This window comes from Alosa pseudoharengus, unplaced genomic scaffold (genome assembly GCF_046254945.1).
Source record: "Alosa pseudoharengus isolate Yale_2024_CS ecotype anadromous, Long Island Sound unplaced genomic scaffold, YU_APseudo_1.1 YU_APseudo_1.1_scf_23, whole genome shotgun sequence".
NCBI classification, from domain to species: Eukaryota; Metazoa; Chordata; class Actinopteri; order Clupeiformes; family Clupeidae; genus Alosa; species Alosa pseudoharengus.
Genome location: NW_027468685.1, coordinates 2,580,184 through 2,586,651, shown reverse-complemented (window position 1 = coordinate 2,586,651; position 6,468 = coordinate 2,580,184).

The following is a 6,468-nucleotide window of genomic DNA, read 5'->3' as shown; positions in this document are numbered from 1 at the left end:
AATGGCCGTCGGAACACACTCAGCTGAGGTTTTCACCGTGTAATGGCGATGAGCCACTTCCTGGGACGTCTGCGTTTGATTGGAGGGCGCTGATGATCCGTTCATGATTGCAATGCGGTGTAAAAATCCAACCGTAAGAATCTAACTGCCCAGGCTCATAAACTGGACAGTTCTAACCCCACCACACCACCTAGCCGCTATTGGCCACCAGTCGGCCTACTCTGGGATAGTAATATTGGCAAGGCAAGTTGATTTCTCTAGCGCATTTAAGACACAGGGGTAATTCAATATGATTTGCATAAACAAAAGCAAAGAATTATGGTACATAAAAGCATAACATGGTAATAGTTTGAAAAATAGTTTTCAAAGTAAACTACACAAAATAGAATAATTAAAAGACATAAAAACACCAAGTGGAATAATTAAAAGAGAGTACATAACAACTCCAGATTACTAGATATTGCACTATTGCATTAATCCATGAGCAGCTAACGTTGGACATGTTTCTAAAATAAGTGGTCATATTTATTAGGTTGAACAGGAAGTGAAGTCATATTTACTAGGTTGAACAGGAAGTGAAGTCATACTTATTAGGTTGAACAGGAAGTGAAGTCATACTTATTAGGTTTAACAGGAAGGGGCAAGGCACAGACCATGGAGAGCTGAGGATACACTGCTTCATGCAGAGACCTTCAGCCACTTCCAGACAATAAACACACACTAAGCAGTGTGTCCTGTACTAAACAAAGCTATCACCCACACACACACACTCTCACACACCCACACCCACACACACTCTAAGCAGTGTGTCCTGTACTAAACAAAGCTGTCACACACACAAACACACACACACATACACACACACTAAGCAGTGTGTCCTGTACTAAACAAAGCTGTCACACACACAAACACACACACACACACACTAAGCAGTGTGTCCTGTACTAAACAAAGCTGTCTGTCTCTCTCTCTGTGTCCCTGCCTTTCTCCTGTTCCCACCTGTCTCCTGCTTGTTTCGTCTGTCTGTCTGTCTAAAGCTCACCTGTCTCTGTTTTACCTGTCTAAAGCTCACCAGTCTCTGTTTTACCTGTCTAAAGCTCACCTGTCTAAAGCTCACTGTCTCTGTTTTACCTGTCTAAAGCTCACCTGTCTCTGTTTTACCTGTCTAAAGCTCACCAGTCTAAAGCTCACTGTCTCTGTTTTACCTGTCTAAAGCTCACCTGTCTTAGGCCACATTTACACATAGCCGGGTATTTAGAGAAACAAATACCCCCCCCCCCCCCGCCCCCGTTTTCAAAAATAACATTGTGCACATTGAGCCTAGTTGCTCTGCTCTGTGTGTGTGTGTGTGTGTGTGTGGTGTAAACCGGGCCTTAGTTGCTCTGCTTCCTCTAATCACTTCAGGCCCAACCCAACTGAGCTGCCTCCTTTCTGCAGCAAGCCATGCAGGTATATCCACATCCAGATACATCTGTACATGTGTGTGTGTGTGTGTGTGTGCGTGTGTGTGTGTGAATCAGCTATTAGCACCCTCTCTCACCAGCCTGCTTGTGAAATTGGGCTGAACTAATTAGAATTTAAATGAAACCATAATTGGACATTTTGTGCTTGTCATGCAATGAGAGACAGATGGGTTTCTAATTGCATTACAAGTCTGACATCATGGCGTTGTATCGTGGTTCACTCACACACACTCACACACACACACACACACACACACACACGCGCTCTCAAGGGGAGAGGGGCCCAGTTGTGCTGGGTTCAAAGGCAATTTGGGCCTCTAGTTTCCTTAATCAAACACTGGCAGATCACTAACGCAGACACACACACACACACACACTCTCTCACACACACACACACATAGCCAAGAGGCCCAGCAGCAGCAGTTAGATGAGTGTTTATGCTCCACGCCACTCGGCAGAGTAGGTAACAGCTTTGCCTGTGTGTGGATGGCTGTGTCAGTAACAGGAATATTTAATATGTACTGTACACTATGCGTGTGTTTATGAGACCATGCTTTTGTGTAATATAGATAGACTGTGTGTGTGTGTGTGCATTTGTGTAATATGAGACTGTGTGTATTATGTGTAAGTGTGTGTGTACTATAGTATGTGTCTGTGTGTGTACTATCTGACCATGTGTGAGTGTGTGTGTGTACTATGTGATTGTTTGTGGTGGTGTGTATGCCATGATATGTGTGTGTAAAAGGCACTACACTGTGTATTTGTGTGTGTATGTTTGTATATTTGTGCTGTACACATCATTAGGAAATTCTTTGGTTCTTGGTATTCAGTGTACTGTGCAGGAGAGTAGCGCAATCTGTACTGTGAAGGAGAGTAGTGCAATCTGTACTGTGAAGGAGTGTAGCGCAATCTGTACTGTGAAGGAGAGTAAGGAGAGTAGTGCATGCTGTACTGTAAAGGAGAGTAGCACAATCTGTACTGTGAAGGAGAGTCTTTACAACTCCTGGGTACAACATGCAACGTATTTTCGGGTTGATTGTTGATTGGTCTCTTTGGCAGCGCATGTTGTACTGTGAAGGAGGGCTTTTAGGGATCCCTGGTACAACATGTGGCACATTTACAACTGCCACAAACCGATTGGGTATGTCGTTGAATCCTGTGTCATACCGTGTAGTGTGGAATAGGCTGTGTTGTTGATCAGCCACTACGCTAAATCCCCTACCTGTAGCACGGTGCTAAATCCCCTACCTGTAGCACGGTGCTAAATCCCTTACCTATAGCACTATGCTAAATCCCCTTATCTATAGCCTTGTGCTAATATCTATAGCCCTGTTCTAATACCTGTAGCATGGTGCTGAATCCCCTACCTAGAGCACTGTGCTAATACCTATAGCACGTGCTGAATCCCCTATCTATAGCACTGTGCTAATACCTGTAGCACTGTGCTAATACCTATAACACGTGCTGAATCCCCTATCTATAGCACTGTGCTAATACCTGTAGCACTGTGCTAATACCTGTAGCATGGTGCTGAATCCCCTACCTAGAGCACTGTGCTAATACCTGTAGCACTGTGCTAATACCTGTAGCACGTGCTGAATCCCCTATCTAGAGCACAAGGAGCCTGACACCTCTCCTGTGTCTGTGTGAGTATGTGTGAAATCTCTCTCACTCTATCTCCATTTCTCCCTCTCTCACCCCATCTTTCCTCTCTTCCCATCCATCATCCTCTCTCCCTATATCTTTCCTGCTCTCCTTCTCTCTCTCCTCCTCCCTCTATCTCTCCATCTATCTCTCCTCCTCCTCCTGTTCTCTGCAGGGCTCCAGTGTCAGGCTAATGGGTTAGTAACCTGGTAACCACAGTTGGCCTCATCTGATCTGAGCAGCGGACCCACACACACACACACACACACACATACACACACACACCCTGTGGACTGAACACTAGCTACATCACAATGTGTGTGTGTGTGTGTTAGCATTAATAGATTCACAGTTTCACACTCTGTAAAAGTGAGTGATGACTAAGTGCTAGTGTGTGTGAGAGTGACACTAAGCATGTGTTTAAGTGAGTTGGTGTGAAAGTGAGACTATGTGTGTGTGTGGGGGGGGGGGGGGGGTCTACACAAGCCCTCTGCTGTGCTCTCAAGTGGTGTGTGTGAGAAAAATGTATGTGTGTCCATGAGTGTGTGTGTGTCTGTGTATCCATGTATGTATATGTGTTTGTGTATGTACAGTATATGACTGTGTGTGTGTATGTATGTCTCTGTGTGTGTGTGTGTTTGTCCACACATGTGTATGAGAATGTGTTTCTATGTGTATCCATGTGCATGTGTGTGTGTTCTGTGACAGCCCTGTGATACATGATGAACTGAACATAATTACGAAGCCTTCTGCAGGTGTGTGTGTGTGTAAAGAGGACACACACTGAGACACAGGCTCCACCCCCTCCTCAAGGTTTTGGCACGCCGCTCAAGTGGTCCCCATGGTTATCGCTGCCATGGCAACCGGCCTGTGTCCACCAGTTGGCCTTTTGAGTCAGTATTTTAAAATAACTCTGATGTAAAAGCACTTTAGCACAATTTACACACACACACACACACAGTTTACACACATCCAGTCGTCAGCTCAGCTCTGTTCAGCCTGTGGGCTAGAAACATGCGCTTGTTTAGATAAAGTGCGTAGTATCTGTGTGTAATGTGTGTGTGTTTAGATAAAGTGCGTAGTATCTGTGTGTAATGTGTGTGTGTGTGTTTAGATAAAGTGTGTAGTATCTGTGTGTAATGTGTGTGTGTTTATATAAAGTGCGTAGTATCTGTGTATATGTGTGTGTGTTTAGATAAAGTGTGTAGTATCTCTGTGTGTGTGTGTGTGTGTGTTTAGATAAAGTGTGTAGTATCTATGTGTGTGTGTTTAGATAAAGTGTGTAGTATCTGTGTGTAATGTGTGTGTGTTTAGATAAAGTGCGTAGTATCTGTGTGTATGTGTGTGTGTGTGTGTGTGTGTTTAGATAAAGTGCAGACTAACAGAAGTGAAACGTTCGTATGGACGAATGATGAGGTGTTAAAACACTTACCCAGCATACACCTCTGGCTCTGAGTCTGCCGTCGTTCAAAAACGCCCCAAATCCCAAATCTGAGAGAAACTGATTAGTGTGTGTGTGTGTGTGTGTGTGTGTGTGTGTGTGTGTGTGTGTGTAATGCCAATGCCAGGAACGCAAAGCCAAACCATCAAAAATGCCTCTCAGCCATGGCAGTGGAGCTGACAGAAATGTGTTTCCTGTTTAAGTTCAGAAACAAATTTGACCTCTTGGAGGAAATGAGAAATATCCCCAGAGGCAGAATCAGCAAATTAAACGGCCGGACTTCACAGACAACTACAGCTAGACTGCACATACCCACAGCAGACTACAGCTGGACTGGACACAACTACTGGAGACTATACACAACCACAGTAGACTAGACACTACTACTGGAGACTACACACAACCACAGTAGACTGGACAAGACAAGACACAACTACAGCTACACATGACCAGTATGGAGGACTACATCAGATCACACATGACCAGTATGGAGGACTACAGCAGACTACACAATACATGACCAGTATAGAGGACAACAGCAAACTGCATATTATGAGCTAAAAGCAGAGTAGAGCAGAGATCAATCAACCAGAAAGACAGGTGGAGTAAAATCAGTCTACCAAGAGGCTCATGCCAGTTGCCTCAAGGCAGAATCAGGGCCCCATCAGAACCAAATCAGCGTCAAATTAGCATGAAATCAGCGTTAGTTCAGATCATGGTCAAATTAGGGTGAAATCAGCGTTAGTTCAGATCATGGTCAAATTAGGGTGAAATCAGCGTTAGTTCACATCATGGTCAATCAGCGTTAGTTCACATCATGGTCAAATCAGCGTTAGTTCAGATCATGGTCAAATCAGGGTGAAATCAGCATTAGTTCACATCATGTTCAAATCAGCGTTAGTTCAGATCATGGTCAAATTAGGGTGAAATCAGCGTTAGTTCAGATCATGGTCAAATCAGGGTGAAATATGAGGCAGTTGTGTCCGATAAAGACCATCAGGATGAGACTCAGGACATACAGTATGGTGGAGTTTTCTCCCAAGTTTTTCACCATCAGAAAAGTGAGTGTGAGTGTGCGCGCACATGTGTGTTTGTGTGTATGTGTGTGTGTATGTGTATTACTCTTACCTGGTGGCGTACGGGAGTTAGTGTACGGGGAGTTACTCTTACCTGGTGGCGTACGGGGAGTTACTCTTACCTGTTGGGGTACAGGGAGTTACTCTTACCTGTTGGGGTACGGGGAGTTATTCTTACCTGTTGCCGTACGGGGAGTTATTCTTACCTGTTGCCGTAGGGGGAGTTATTCTTACCTGTTGCCGTACGGGGAGTTATTCTTACCTGATTGTGTACTGTACGGGGAGTTATTCTTACCTGTTGCCGAACGGGGAGTTATTCTTACCTGATTGTGTACTGTACGGGGAGTTATTCTTACCTGTTGCCGTAGGGGGAGTTATTCTTACCTGTTGGCGTACGGGGAGTTATTCTTACCTGTTGGCGTACGGGAGTTATTCTTACCTGTTGCCGTAGGGGGAGTTAGTCTTACCTGTTGCCGAACGGGGAGTTATTCTTACCTGATTGTGTACTGTACGGGGAGTTATTCTTACCTGTTGCCGTACGGGGAGTTATTCTTACCTGTTGGCGTACGGGAGTTATTCTTACCTGTTGGCGTACGGGAGTTATTCTTACCTGCTGGCGTATTGTTCCTCCCCCGCCATGACCTTCTGGTAATCTCCGGGATAATCCCTGACCTTCTCTGCTCATAACCTGCCCTCAGCTGTGATTAACTTGTTCTGCCCTCGTGAGAGATGCCAGGGATGAGAGCAAGAGAGCGCCATATTAATATTGGGCTGCGTTGGCAGGTGGAGGCAGAGCTCTCATCAGACTCGTATTAAAGAGCCCAAATCCCATCACACTCCAAAT